Source organism: Pan paniscus, chromosome 17 (assembly GCF_029289425.2).
Source record: "Pan paniscus chromosome 17, NHGRI_mPanPan1-v2.0_pri, whole genome shotgun sequence".
Lineage (NCBI taxonomy): Eukaryota > Metazoa > Chordata > Mammalia > Primates > Hominidae > Pan > Pan paniscus.
Genome location: NC_073266.2, coordinates 77,716,017 through 77,732,164, shown reverse-complemented (window position 1 = coordinate 77,732,164; position 16,148 = coordinate 77,716,017). Strand labels below are relative to the sequence as shown.

Genomic DNA, 16,148 nt, shown 5'->3' with positions numbered 1-16,148 from the left:
CTTCCCACTCTTATCTCCTCTTTTCACATCAAAGATCCATCAAATCTCTGTGGCAAGCCTGGTAATAAGTTTCCTATGGCGGTTTTAAATTAATGGGCATTAGTCAGGCCCAGTGTCTCACAGCTGTAATCCCACCATTTTGGGAAACTAAGGTAGGAGAATCACTTGAGGGCAGGACTTTGAGACCAGCCTGGGCCACATAGCAAAATCCCATTTCTACAAAAAAATTTAAAGTTTGACTACAGGTATGTGCAGTGTCACGTGCCTGTAGTCACAGCTACTTGGGAGGACGAGGTAGAAGGATCACATGAGCCCAGGAGGTGGAGGTTGCAGTGAGCTGTGATCGTGCCATTGCACTACAGCTTGGATGAAACAGAGTGAGACCCTGTTTCAAAAAATAAAATAAAAATAAACAATGAATGGGAGTTTCTGTAAGCCTACCTTTTTGCCAAATACTTCTAGGTTCTTAATGCCATCAAATGAACACATGTTTAGTAAGCATTTACTCAATGCCCTGTCGTCTGTTACTAGGAAAAAAAAAGATATTATTAGCAACAGGGCAATGATAATTTAGTTCTGGGTCCAATACAAACATGGCAAAGACAATGAAATAAGACAATGTTAACTATATGATAAATTTAAACGAAACAATTGAGGCCATGCATATCATAAGAATTCAAAGAAGGAGATCGATGAGTATTAGGACAGTCAAGGGAAAGGCAGAACCCAAGCTGGAACTTGGGAAAATATTTCTGCTGGAGACAAGATGTTGTGCAAACTGTGGAAATTATGGAAAGACAACTGGAGGCTCTTTCAATTGTCCTGTGCACACAGGAACACCATGTGTTACCTATCTGTTCAACAAACATTTATTGAGCAATTCTCTATCTCAAACCTTATGCTAGGCTTTAGAAATATACATGTGAGCAGGAGAGACAAAGGCCCTACTTCAATCATCCCGCATTCTGGAAAGCTCTCTTTTACCTGTGCTTGTAACTAACCATGCATCAGTGCAGCTCACCATGTATACTAAGATGTATGTTGTTTCTCCAGGACATTTGATCAATATTTTTATGTTTGATACATCATAATAGTTGCTGACCAAACAGTAGAAATTCTACAGAAGATGACTTTTGACAACTGAAAAATAAAATATACAAATGTAATTTTTAAATAAAAATGTTTTTCCTCTCATCATTCCCTTTGGTCAATATATAATTAACAAAACTCATTGTTTTTGCACCACTTACTTTTCAAAATCTATTTGTTATTATTTATTTTTCTCATGATGTTTTCTCCAGTTTCTTGTCACCACTAACTCATCTTTTCCTTCTCATATATCCTCTAACGCTAAGGTGATTGAACTTTAGAAACACTGGTAGATTTCATAAACATCTACAAATAAATGATTTAGCAAACAAAACATGAGACAACTCACCACCAATCAGCAATCAATATATGCTATGTTACATACACCAAACTAAAATGACAATTGATGGAATCATAGAAGCTCTTAGATATCATGTACATCAACCAAACACATGCTTTGGGTAAGTTATCTTCAGAATCCCTGTTAATCTTTCAGCTACTTCATAAGTATTTCAGATAAAGGGGTCCTCACTACCCCAGGATAACCTGGTCCACTTCCAAGTTTTTTTCTGTTCTTTTTTTAAAAATATATACAGCCTACATTTTTTCTCTATATAACTGTAAACCATTGGTTCCAGCTCAGTTTTCTAAAACAACCCCTAAGAATCTGTTGCCCTTCATTCCATGACTACCTTTCAGAGATCATCTTGTTCCATAATAAAATCTTGCTTTAGACCTTTCTCTTTTCAAGTTGATCATACTTAGAGATTTGTTGTAAGACATGTTTCTAAATCTTTCCCCTAAAATCTACAAATGAAATAACATGGCTTCCCACATTTCTAAGGAAACTAATAAAATTAAATCATTATTGTTTGCACACTGTTATGTGCAAACGATGTCATTTTCTGTTGGTACCACAACTAAACACGCTTAGGGGAAATGATTTATTCCCCATAATATAAAGGTAATTAGAATTTACTTCCTACAAAAAAAACAAAAACTGCTGCCCAACATCTGCCCATCCCACAAGGTATTCCCACCTTAGACACTGTCCCACCACTAGACACTCTCTTGGATTAAGCATTGAAGACTTTTTAAGTTGTATGTGTTATCTGTGAGAGCTTACACTTTGAGCAGTGATATCAGTCTCTATAAAGGCTTTGGGAAATTAAGAAACAAAATGACAGGCAAAGGGTAAAACTAGGAGTTCATGATGTTACCAAAAGCACAAAGTAGACATTAGGGTGATTTGGCAGGTCAATGTGCAGCTTGAGGTGAGCTGTCAGAATTTTGAACAGAAGGAAAGAAAAGAACACAGGCTAAGAATACTCCATAAAGGAGGAAAGAGACAGCCCTAAAAAGTCACAGTGAATCTTCTAACCCGGCTTGACAAATATGTGGCTTTACTTCAAGGGCCCAGAGAAAGGAGAGCTCTTAGTCCAGCTGTCCTAGTGACCACATTGCTGCAATACCTCCTAGCCACTTTTATATAAGCAATAGATTTACAACACAAGACCACCTTGTGAAGCCCACGGACAGCAATGCTCTGCCCAGAAACTGTCAGTAGGATATTTATCTACAGAGAAGCATAAATAGATGTACAAAACACATAGAGTTACAATGTCCATAAAATAATAGCATTTGAAAACAGTTGAGAATAAAGGCAGTGGTGTCAGTCTCTGTGATGTGTTGGTGACCATTCATTGGCATAAGTAAGAGAAGAGGATTAAGCATTTCACTTTCTAATAGCTCTAGTACCCAACATCTAAAGAATTCTCGGGAGTGGTTGTCCAGCTCTGTCTACTGCTTAGTATATGTTGGCAAGAGGGAAGGAGGAGGGTTAGAATGAGAAATGCCAATTGATACCTCACAGGTCTGCCTGCTAGAGGTCAGGTCTTGAAGTCACAATGGAAAGGAGAGATGTTTCAGTGCCCAGAGCAAGGGCTGGAAAACAGGCATTCTTCTTGGGATTCAGTTCAACACGGAGTAGCTACTGAAGTTTAGTTCAGTGTCTACAGCCTGCTCAGCACCATGCTGAGGTAGACATAGTTTCCACTTTCATAGACAAAGTCTGATAAGAAAGACAGATTTTACTGCAATGAGCTGTCATCTCACCCCAGTTAAAATGGCTTTTACCCAAAAGACAGGCAATAACAAATGCTGGTAAGGATGTGGAGAAAAGGGAACCTGCACACACTGCTGACTAAATTATTAGGTTGGTGCAAATGTTATTGCAATTTTTGCCATGACTTTTAATGGCAAAAACCTCCTCCTTCCTTCTTGCCAATATATACTAAGCAGTGGATGGGGCTGGACAACCACTCCCCAGAATTCCTTAAATGTTGGGTACTAGAACTAATAGAAAATGCAACGCTTACTCCTCTTCTCTCACTTATGCCTCTGAATGCTCACCAACACATCGCAGAGGCTGACACATTACTTTTAATGGCAAAAACCACGATTACTTTTGTACCAACCAAATAGGACAATCACTGTGGAGAAGTTTGGAGGTTTCCCAAAAAACTAAAAATAGATTACATGGTAATATGATCCAGCAATCTCACTGCTAGGTATATACCAAGAAAAAAGGAAATCAGTATATTGAAGAGATATCAGCACTTTCAAGGTTATTGCAGCACTGTTCACAATAGGCAAGATTTAGAAGCAACCTAAGTGTTCATCAACAGATGAATAAAGAAAATGTGGTAAACATAATATAAACAACGAAGTACTATTCAGCCGTAAAACGAGATCCTGTCATTTCCAACAATGTGGATGGAACTGGAGGTCATTATGTTAAGTGAAACAAGCCAGGCACAGAAAGACAAACTTTGCATGTTCTCACTTGTTTGTGGGAGCTAAAAATTGAAACAGTTGAACTCATGGAGATAGAATAACTACTAGAGGCTGGGAAGGGTAGTTGGTGACAGGAGGGGTAAGGAGGAATGGCTAATTGGTATAAAAATATAGTTAGATAAAAAAGATCTAGTATTTGATAGCACAACAGGGTGACTACAGTCAATAATTTATTGTAATTTAAAAATAAAGAGTTTTAAAGATTGTTTATAACACAAAGGATAATGCTTGAAGAGATGGATACCCCATTTACCCTGATGTGATTATGCATTGTTTGCCTGTATCAAAACATCTCATGTACCCATAAATATGTACACCTATGTACCCACAAAATAGATGTTTAAAAAGACTTTTAAAAAGATTTGTAAACAAATAAAACTGTGATATGCAATGCACAAAAAAAGCCAAAAAGCCTATGAGATTCACAAGTGGTACAGTGGAGAAAACAATTAATGGAGTCTGAAAGGCAGGGAGCACTTTATGTAAAATGTAATGCCTCAGCAGGGATTTAATCACGAACAGTGTTTCCAGGAAGACAGGAGACAGATGGGCATTCTAGGAAGAGACAAGAACACATGCAATGGCCATAATGTGTGGTGAGAACTCACAAGAGGAAGTGATGGCTCGCACATTAGCATGGAAGGGAGAGGACAGGGCACTAGGGAGGGGCCAGACCAGGAAGACTCTGTGCAATGCATAAAAGAGCTTTGGCTTCACCTTGCAGGCAAAAGGGAGTCATATAAATATTGTGAACAGGAGCTTACACTTGGAAATTTGAAGTTCAGAAAAATTGTACCAGTCATAGTGTAGAATACAGATTTGAAAGAATAAGAATACAAGAAATTGATTTAGTAGTTAATGAAATAGGGAAGAAGCAAGGAAGGGAAGCAGGGGCTAAGAACCAGAGAAGCCTTATCAGCCAGGGTGCAAAATTAGACGGTAGAAGCAAATGGGCAATGAAAGAGACCACAACAGACAAGAGGGTAGCAAGGACCATGCAGGCACAAAGCTGATTTGAGGTTAAACTTATGTGGAGTAAGGACTTCTCCGTCACTTCTCTGATGTATAACTGGGTGACTGTTTACTTAGAGGTCATTTCTTAAAGGATAAAGTTCCCCTGGTCTTTAGTGACCATGGCTCTGACAGCCACCAGGCAGCATAGGAGGGCTCAGGGCTGCAGCAGAGGCAGCAACAATGGTAACACAGTTCCCTAAGGTCCTGGGACCTGTCAACCTTCCTTGGTGTTAAGCAATAGGAATGGGACAGGAGGCAGCAAGGTTCTCTTGTGCAGCAACACAGGGCCAGGGCACCAGCTAACAGCTCACAACTTTGTGGTCTTTGTTAGTAATCTGGGAAGACTGGGTTAATGAGAATCTCAGACAACTTATTGGAAACCTCCTAAGTGAAAGATGGTTGAAAACCATCTGTGACTAGTTCTACAGCCTTGAAAAGGCAGAGAAATGGCTTTGTTAAATGAGGAGTTCGACAGTAGCACTATTCAGAGTTCATGGACGATGTGGAGGTTAGATTCCAGCACCTCAGCAGTACAAGGGTAATTTCTCTTGAGGAAGCCAGGCTGTTGAGGAAAGAGTGAATAGATGGTCTTTCATAGGGTACAATCAGAAGCAAAACCACCATAATCAACAGGAGGGAAGAAGGCACCCCTGGAGGAATGCTTCTCCCCTCTCCCAGGGTCTAATAGCACTATACTTATGGTACTTCCAGTGCCTTTAAGGTTTTTGTACATCTGAGCAAAGGAGAGTACAAATCTTAGATGTAAGAGGCTGGCACACCCCTGGAGAATGAGACTTTTCACATGGAAGTCAACTGGGGATGAGACATGTGCCTCAGTCCAGAGTCGTCCACAACGTGAGAAAGCCAGGGCCCCAGGACTCTCTTTGTCTTGGTCACCAAGTGAAAAGGTGCTGACCACATTCCTAACCCAGGGTCATAAAACAGTGTAGGAAGCAAGGCTAAAAAAGAAATCTAGAAAAGTTGTAAGCACCCTTCAAAATTCAAGTTGTAGGCAGCGTATGGAATGGAATAATTCTGCGTGTCCTGGGAATGATCTAGTGGGACTGAATGGAAATGGAACTTTGGTATATACCTCCATTATTAATGGTATATGCTAGATACTTTTATTCCTACATACTCTTGTTCCAAGCCCTCCACCTCCTTTTGTTCTTAGATTTTAGAAATGCCATTTTGTTTTTCATGAAAAAGCATTTTTATTCCTTACTATCACTTTAATTTTTTAACTTCCATAGGTTATGTGGAACAGAGGTTTTTGATTATGTAAGTTCTTTAGTGGTGATTAGTGAGATTTTGGTGCACCCATCACTCAAGCAGTGTACACTACACCCTTTTTGTAGTCTTCTGTCCCTCACCCCCTTTCGACCCTTTCCGAGTCCCCAAAGTCCATGTGTCATTCTTATGCCTTTGCATCCTCACAGCTTACGAGTGAGAACATATGATGTCTGGTTTTCCATCCCTGATTACTTCACTTAGAATAATAGTCTCCAATGTCATCCAGGTCGCTGCAAATGCCATTAACTCATTCCTTTTTATGAGACTAGCCATTTTGGAAGCCCCACCCTGTTGTTCTTGATCTTAAGAGAGAGGAAAGAGTTCCCACTTGGAACACCTGCTAATGAGAAGCAGGTTATTCTCTTGGGGTAGAGGTGGTGTTAGATCAATGAACTAAAGGAAACCCAAAGGAAACCACTAGACTCACCTAGAAATTCTCCTTCTCATAACTAAACATTAGAGGTTCTAGGTTTGTGGTTTCACGTACTCGAAACAGCAAACTCAGTGTGTTAAGACAGCATTTATGAGGCCATTTACTAGCCCACTGAAGCTGTATAGGGATCAGTTGGGTGAGTGAGGGTGGGGGGCTTTAGGTGTCAGGATTATAACCATGGCCCTTGCCTGGTAGCACTCAGCCTGGCACCCAATGCAGCACAGGCAAACTAGTCTGCTGATGACAATCCTAAGAATCACCTGGAGAGTCTGATTCAGTAGGTCTTCCCCAAATATCTATTTTCAGGAACTACCACAACTAATATTTATGATCTTTACAGCCAGGTATGAATGGGAAATTCAGTCTCATTCTAGGATTATAAATCAAATTAAACTTAAGTATGGAACATCTGAGTTAAGTACATAACACACTATAACTTCGCAATTTTTCACTTTACAAATGAATGGGCAGGACTGAAAAACCTGCAAGCCTTCAGTACACAGCAAAGTCAAACTGTTACATTTTGAACGTCAATACGGTGTGGAGTATCTATTAATCCTACCTGAGCCTTGTTTGCCATTTCTGTAACATAGGAATATGTATCCCTCCTACATACCTCATTGTGAGGATTAAATAAGTTATTTGAAGTTACTTGCGAGAGCCCAATACATAGCAAATGTTCACCAAAGGTTCATTCTCTACCTCCCTTTGCATCATTGAAAAACATATGAAGGTATACTTTTTAACATATGGTTTATTTTGTTTTTTCCTCTTTTTTGTCTGTATAAATGTAAGGAGTACAAGTGCATTAACATGCTCTGAATTAATAAGGAATGCAAAATAAGAGGCAGAAACATCAATATTCCAAGTCATGTAACCCAACATTCAGAAACAGTCCTCCTCAGCATAAGCCTCCTCTACACAGAGCTGTCACATTTGTTTTTTCATCACAATCCTCTTCTCATGCAGCTTTATGGCCATCAAAACATTTTATTTTCTCTTCTCTTGGGTCTATGGTTCAAGGATTTTATGCTTACCAGGTAAGACTTATCGTGTCTATATGACAAGCATATTGAGTTATTTGCATTTATAATGCCCACTTCAGTCCTTAATTGGAAAAGAGGCATCTGGTTAATGTACTAAGAGATATTCTTTCTTGTTTTAACATCAGTTCAGATTCCTATGGCAGGCCATGTTCAGGGAAAGAAAAAGCTGAAATTGAAGGAAGGCCATTAGAAGTTTTGAAAAGCCACAAAATCACCCCTGCACTTTTAAGGTGCAGATAAAAAAAATCTTTTAGCAGGATTCTATGTTGACACAGTAATTATTAATATTAAAATGGTAATTAATTTAGTATTCATAAATTATGCTTCCCACACATCCCCACTCACGTCAAGGTTGCATGAGTTTCTAATTTCTTGCCTCCAGGATTTTGGAACACAGATTTTTTTTTAAGAGTTAAAGGAGTAAGTATAAAAAGTTACATTTTTGTGTGTAATTTTTAATACAAGACATCCAAAGTCTTAAACAGTCAGTTGATCCCATCAGGAACAAAATATGGCATGAATTCCAGAAACAACATCTTTTTTTTTTTTTTTTTTTTTGCACTTAAGCTTTTCAGTCTCTATGCAATGATTATCGGTTTGCCAAGGACAGTAACAGTCAAATACTAGAGGAAAGGAGATAGGAGAAATATCTTTTATTTCTTCTAAAGAGGTGAAAATAAGATTTTTTTATATTTCTCACTCATAAGATTTTTAAACTCTTAAAAATGCAATATCGTCTTTTCAAAACACATGCCATCTTAAAAATTAGCCATGTACATTTGCACTCAAAGAAAAACATGCAGCAACATTGTCTTCTGACAAAATTCTACATAAAAAACCCTATGCAACTTTCTGCAAATATATTCCCTCTTTATTATTCAGGGACTCCAAACCACAAACATTCAGTGCAATATTTATTGTTTGTTATTTCTGTAGGAAACACAGGACCAATGATGTCTTCTGACAACTGTTTCCTGATGGTTGAGCAGCAGTCTCCCTTTGCTTTAAAGTACTCTTTTTAACCTGCTGATGGAAGGTATAATTGGAATTCAGTAAAACTTGAGGATCTAATGGAGTGTGGAGGATAAAGGATGGAGGAGAAATACTTCAGGTCTACCCTGTGCCACACAGGGAAAAAGGTTTACACAGAAGAAAACAAGCAAAAAACCTCAGATTTTATCAATGCACCCTTTAAAAAAGTGGTTTTAATTTCTGAAAGCAGCTCAATGTGAATGAAAAGCAGTTCCTGAGTAACTGCAGTAAACAGTCTTTTAAAATATGTACATACACATTTACATATATAGGTGTATGTGTGTGTATACATGTATATATTTGCAACTTAGCTCATTTGGTTCTGCCCTAATTTACCTCGCCAGCATTTAGTCCCTTCTTTACTTTCAGTCCCCAATGTGCAAGTAGGATAGCATCAGCCCTGGGAGTCGGCGTGGAGCAGATGTTTCTTATCACTCCTGTGAGGTCATCTGCTTGTCTGACAGGCAGGGTTTCCAGAGTTGCTGCAGGTCCTAGTTCTCTCAGTCTCACAAAAGCTGTGAGCATCATAGCCACCTCACATTTTCTTTCATCAGACACCATGACTGCCATGTGTGGAGCTTGTAGGCTGGCTGGAGTATCTCTATGTGACTTACCAAATGTGTGCTTAAATACTGCCTCCGAATCTTTTCTTGGAATGGGCAGAGCTTCGTAACTTGGAATCGTTCCAAATTACTTTTCATTTTCACTACCTTTTCTTCTAGGAATGGTGTATTAACAGGAAAGTAGGACCAGAAATGCCATAGTTGTTCTCCAACAGCTACATACAAGTGTTTCAATTCAGACTGAATATCACTTGGCACCATCTGGTTTATGGTTTGCTGTGTTCCTCCCTGCATAAGTTCCCCTGCAGGTGACAGTGCTGTGATGGTACTACTGGCAGCACTACTCAAGAGAACCTCAATTAACTTGGGTATATAAGCTTCCGTTTCTTGTCCAATACTTTGAAAAGAATAATGTCCTGACTTGTTGCATACTGTAGTGACTAGACTGGAGTTGGACCATGATAATACCTATCTGACTTCTTGAGGTTTAGAGCAATCATTTTTATAGAATTATCTTTCCCCAAGTCTTCATATTCACTGGACTCTGGTTTATTTCCCAAAGCTGTTAATTCTAGTAGTGGGTTTTTCACTCCTAATGAAACCATTGTTTTAAGGCCCTTTTCATCTATTTTGGCACATTCTGCAGAGAGATCCTTTGACCCTGTATTCAGCCGATCCCTGTGAAAATAATGGGACTGGAAAAAACGTGTCCAGAATCCCTTCTCTGTCATGTTGTGGGGAACACTTTCTGCATATTTCATTTTCACTGCTGGATAGGTCCTAAATATGAACTCAATGATATCAGAAGTTAAATTATATCTCAGACCGTTACAGCCATCGATTTCGGGCCAGACATCAGCCAGATATGCAGCAGAAATGCCAACATCCTGCTTATGATTGGATGTGTAAGAATTTTCTCTTGCATTCCCATTTAAATGATTGGCCGAGAATTCCTCAGCACTCAACACTTGGCTCACAAGAAGATCTTTATAAAGCTGAAACAAAACAGGATCTTCTTGCAGCATTCTGTTCTTCTCTTCCAGTTCTTTATTTGCTTTCCTCTTGAATTTGGGCAGCAGCTGCTGAAGGTCCTTTACTGCATCTTGCTCTTTCACTGCTGTGTTTTCATTGGGAAAACAGAAGTTAATTGCATCTCCTGCATGTAGGTCCAGCTGATGCTAAATTGTAGCTTTGCCTTCTGGACTAATTTTCTGGCATTTAACATCTACATACATACGGCTGACTGTAAATCTATTTTTGCCTTCAGGTGCCCAAGCAATTCTTTCTGCCATGAGGTATAGAGCTCCATCCTGCTTCTTTTGACGCACTTTCTTTACAATCAGCAAAACTTCTTCAGAGGAGGTTGCCATGGTGGCTAGAAGGTGCAGGTGGAAGCTACAATTCTGGTCCAGTAACTAACTGGATTGGATACGGTTGAGTTTTGCTGCGCTTCTTAGAGTCGCTGCTGGAAAGAGGCTGAAATCCAGTGGCCACAGCAGTTGCCACCCCCTCTGTTACTGGAGGGGTCTCATTTCCATCGCTGGCTGTGAGGAGTCTGAGGGCACGTGACTGGGAACACAGTTTTTTTTTGTTGTTTTTTTTTGTTTGTTTGTTTGTTTTTAATATCTAGGTCTTGGGCCGGGCACTGTGGCTCATGCCTGTAATCCCAGCACTTTGGGAAGCTGAGGTGGGTGGATCACCTGAGGTTGGGAGATCAAGACCATCCTGGCTAACATGGTGAAACCCCGTCTCTACTAAAAATACAAAAAAAATTAGCTGGGCATGGTGGCACATGCCTGTAATCCCAGCTACTTGGGAGGCTGAGGCAGGAGAATCACTTGAACCCAGGAGGCGAGGCTGCAATGAGTTGAGATCAGCCATTGCACTCCAGCCTGGGCAACAAGAATAAAACTCCATCTCAAAAAAAAAAAAAAAAAAATATATATATATATATATATATGTGTGTGTGTGTGTATATATATGTGTGTATGTGAATATATGTGTAAATATTTGTATTTACATGTATTTACATGTATTTACACATGTAAATATGTGTATATCTAGGTCTTTGGAAAGTTTTTTTTATTTTTTTTTTTGAGACAGTCTTACTCTGCTGCCCAGGCTGAAGTGCAGTGGCACAATCTCGGCTCACTGCAAACTCCACCTCCTGGGCTCAAGCAATTCTCCTGCCTCAGCCTCCCGAGTAGCTGGGATTATAGGTGAATGCCACCACGCCCGCCTAATTTTTGTATTTTTAGTAGAGACAGGGTTTTGCCATGTTGGTCAGGCTGGTCTCTAACTCCTAACCTCAAGTGATCCACCTGCCTCAGCCTCCCAAAGTGCTGGGATTACAGGCATGAGCCACCATGCCCAGCTGGAAAGCCTTTTTAAAAGACTGTAAGTCATTTTATTGGAGAGAGGGTGGCACCTCTGAAGCCTACAAGAAGTGAAGAGATGCTCCAGGGGCCCCAGAGAAATCCAAGTCTGAGGCTCTCAGGGGAGGAGGACTCTGACTGCAGGAAGCAATCTGGGCTTCTGCTCTGTCTCCACTCCCATCCCCTCCTGAGGCCCTCAGTGGTATGGGTCTATGGAGCACCTCATAAGAATCAGTGCTGGGCAGCCAGATTCCTAGTCTCGCCAAAGATGAGAGCAGGCTTTACAAGAAGAAGGGCCACAAAACCCAACTCAACAGGCAGAGAAATGCAGGTATCTCATCAGTGATCAGTAGGGCCCTGAGATGCTTCCCTGAAACTGTGGCCCTTCCTTAGCCCCAGGAGCTTAGGATGACTCTGAGAGAAGAAACTCCAAAAAAGGAACCTATTCAATGGGTGCAGGATCAGAATTGAGTTTATGTAAACTCAATTAACATGTGCTATAATTTTTCAACTCAACTCTGCGATTTGTACCCATTGCTATTCTAGTATAATGACCCCCAAATAGCTCTTCTGTCATTTAATTTTGTAGAGATGAGTACAATTTTTAAAAATATATGCTTTCAACTAAAATATTCTAAACACTGAAGCAAACCGGATCCAAAATTTTTTAAAAGTTTAAAAATATGCATATAAACTTGCCAAGAGAGAACCAAAGACTGTCTCGTACCTAGTACTCCTATTCCCTTTTTCCCCTCAAGGCATTAATTTTATATTAATAACATTTAGCTTTGATGGATGGTTGCATTGTTTGAAATATTGGAGAGTTAAGTAATTTAAACACTGTTACTTGGGTTCAGGACATAAATTCTGAAATGTTTCATCTCAGTTAAGGTCACCATGACTAATAAAATAATATACGATCTGCAGCTGCTTCATAGAGAGTGCCTAGAAAAAGAACGTATTGCCCAGAATTATTCATTGTAAAGAATGCATTGTAACTATCAAAGAAATTAATATTGAATTTATCCACCAGGATACAGAAATAATAAATGCTTACTAATTATATAATATGTAAAAGAGTTTCAAACTAATAAAGATTAGATTCACCACAATCACTTGTGAACATTCACAATAGGCCATTCCTAAATATCAGATTAATGGACTGCATATCTCTTAGAAGAAAAAGAAATGGATGGAGAAGAACAGCATCTGGGACCAGAGACTGGCTATATAATTTTTATATTATCATTTTCTATATACAAAGACATTCCGTATTACCAAATAGCTAGATAATAAAGGGAGAACAGAAATTGTTATATTATTTTACCACAGTAGAAAATAATATAAAGCAATGAAATGAATAGAATTTTTCTAAGTCAATAACTATTCTATTCTCATAACTGTCTTAAGGATGCTGCTCAATTTCAGGTTTTCTTTACTTGTCTTTTATCCTGTTTTATTTCTTCACCACTTTTTAAAATGGGATGGTAGGCCCCTATTCTAATAGCCATGATGCTATGCAAAAGCACAGGCCATTTTGGCCTGGCTGTTCCTCCTGCCCTTAGTAATAGTTAAATAAGCAAATTACCTTTGCAGCTCCTAAGAGTCCTGCTGTTCCTCATTATTTCCCTTGCAAATTAGCCCCCGAGGAAGTCGCTGATGTCTGGACTTAAGAAATTGTAGTGGAAAGCAACTCAGATTCTTAGAATTAAATCAGGAAGGATTTCCAGATGAAGTGTCATATAGGGTGACTGACTACAGTTGACAACAATGTATTGCACATTTCAAAATAATTAGACAGGACTTGAAATGTTCCTAACACATAGAAATAATACATACTGAAGAGAATGGATACCATACATATCCTAACTTGATCATTATTCATTCTATGCATGTAACAAAATATCACAGGTACTCCCATAAATACATACAAATATTATGTACCAATTTAAAAAATTAACTCGTGTGTTTTTGGGTTTATTAACTACTAGATTTTTGAGAGCTAAGGAAGACTAGGGTAGCAACAAGTAGATGAAGATGTATGTTTGCTCTTAGATTGGTTCATGCAAATTTACTTTTTTCCAATAATATTCTTACATGTAGGAATACAAATTATATGTTCATTCCAGCAAGAATAAATGCTATAAATACTAATATGAATTTAAACTGCTAAGTAATTGTGTATGTGTTCCTCGGTAGCAAGTTTACTTACACAGACAAATCTCAGGCAAAAAAAAAGGAATTATGATTCAGATCAATCATGTACAAACTAATACTGGTTTTTGACAGCCTATTAAGACATGCAATCATTCCCCGCCAGACAACACAAGGAAGAGGGCGAGGGAGAGGCAACATCAAATGAATGGTTTTATTGCAATAATTTCAACATCAGGCTGGAGAACCTACACAAGGATGATGGTAGACAGCTCCTGGAAGAGAGGCACAGTTCCCGGTGTATGTGTGGCCTTACACCTTGCCAGTGCCGAGTATATAGTAGTCACTTACAATATGTCTGTTAGAGTGAATAAATCTAGAGACATTTGGGGAACGAAAAAATAAACAAGAACATTCGACAAATTATTTCACATCGAGTTTAACATTAAGAATTCTCAAATCTTGGAAATGTAAAGATTGGAAAGTAGAGTTGGTTCCTGAGGAAAATGTGTCCTGGTAAGCTTTATGTGTCAACTTGACTAGACTACAGTGCCCAGTGATTCAATCCAACACTAATCTAAATGTTGCTGCAAAGGAATTTTGTAGATGTGGTTATCTACGATCAGTTGACTTTAGGTAAAGATTATTCTCAGTAATAGGAGTAGGCCTCATTCAATCAGTTGGGAAAGCCTTAAAAGCAAGACTGAGGTACCCCTGGGGAGGAAGACATTTGGCTTTAAAACTGAAACATCAGCTCCTATCTGAATCTTCAGCCTACCAGCCTGTCCTACAAATTTTGGACTTCGCAGCCTCTGTAATCTCATAAGCCAATTTTTTGAAATAAATCTCTAAAATAAGTAAGAACTAAATATACTAGTGATATAGGAGGTATATCTTATTGGTTCTGTTTCTCTGGAGAAAGCTGAATGACAGTGTCAGTAGAAATTTTAGGGACAATATCTTTTGGGCAGTTGACATTTTTAAGTAAACACCATTTTGTAATGAGGTGGTCTTTCCTTGGTCATCAGACTATCTACTAAATTAGTGGGAGTTTGAATGCCTTAAATATAAAGTTGACTATTGCAATTTGATTATAATGACATGGTTTGTGTCTAGGTGTCAAATCTATGTTTGAAAAATAAAAGCAGCTACATTACCATTTTAGAGGACATGTGAGTTCCTTATGTGTGAGCTTTCTAAGCCAATAAATGCCTGACCACTCTCAATTAAAGTCAGAAGTATAAGTCAGTTAACCAACAAACGAAGGCACTTCCATTGTCAGCCCCACTATTGTTTCACATGCTAACAGCATGGAAATGACGTCTTCCTCCAGCAGGAACAGAAAGGACTCAGTAAGTATCCTTGGGGAATCATTGGCTGCTAAAACAACTAACTCACCAGCTTCTCTTCACACTCAGTACACTCTGCATTCTGCCTGGGTTAGTGAGAAATAAAACTTGCACTCCACATCACACATAGGTAGGGATTTTTCTTTTTCTCCTAAGACTTGGGAACTTTGGGAAGAAGGTGGGAAGCAAGGAGGACCATTATTAACGTTTACTTGTATTTTACCTCTGATATTATCCTTACTCCAACTAGTTTGGGACATACTGATCTCTTAAGTCTTCTGTATGTAGACAGAGAAGATTTGGGAATACTGAACTCACCACTAGAGTTAGGGCATGGGGAGAACAAGAGGGATTTTTTTTTAAGCTGACGAAGAATAATTCTAAATATAGGGAGACATACTGGATAACGTTTTGAGTTTTCAAAACAACTGACAAAAAAATCCTAATTTTTAAAAACACAAAAAAGGAGTGATTATGCATTGGTTTATGCCAAGTAAAAATAAAGAATAAGATGAACAGAGAGATGACTTTTTGATTTATCTAGAGTCACTGAAGGCAGGAATGGTGAGAAAAAATAGAGTAATCATCAAGAACTTCAGAAATTAAAAAGATACAAAAGAAATTATAACTACATGGCAAATAGAAGTTAAACAGTCTCTGTCAGATGAGTTAAAGGGAGACATGGAAGCAAGAAAATTGCCTCAAAAAGTGGGGAAGAATATCTAGAATACATACAGGTGAAGGAGAGAGCTTAGGGAAAACAGATGATTGAGATGAATTAGACAGATGATAGACAGAGATACAAGGGAGGGAGGGAGGGAAAGGAGGAGGGAGGGAGGAGAGGGGAGGGAAAATTTAAAATACACATCCTTCAGACCATAAAGAAAAAAAGGTACATTGCAGTAAAAGTAGTAAAAAAAAAAAAAAAAGAAGAGGGAGTTCAT

General features: G+C 38.8%; 1 pseudogene; it reads right to left on the bottom strand.

The window, feature by feature from the left end:
- Window positions 1–9,287: 9,287 nt before the first annotated feature.
- Window positions 9,288–11,232, bottom strand: LOC100989896 (general transcription factor IIH subunit 1-like; annotated as a pseudogene).
- Between the last annotated feature and the right edge of the window lie 4,916 nt (window positions 11,233–16,148).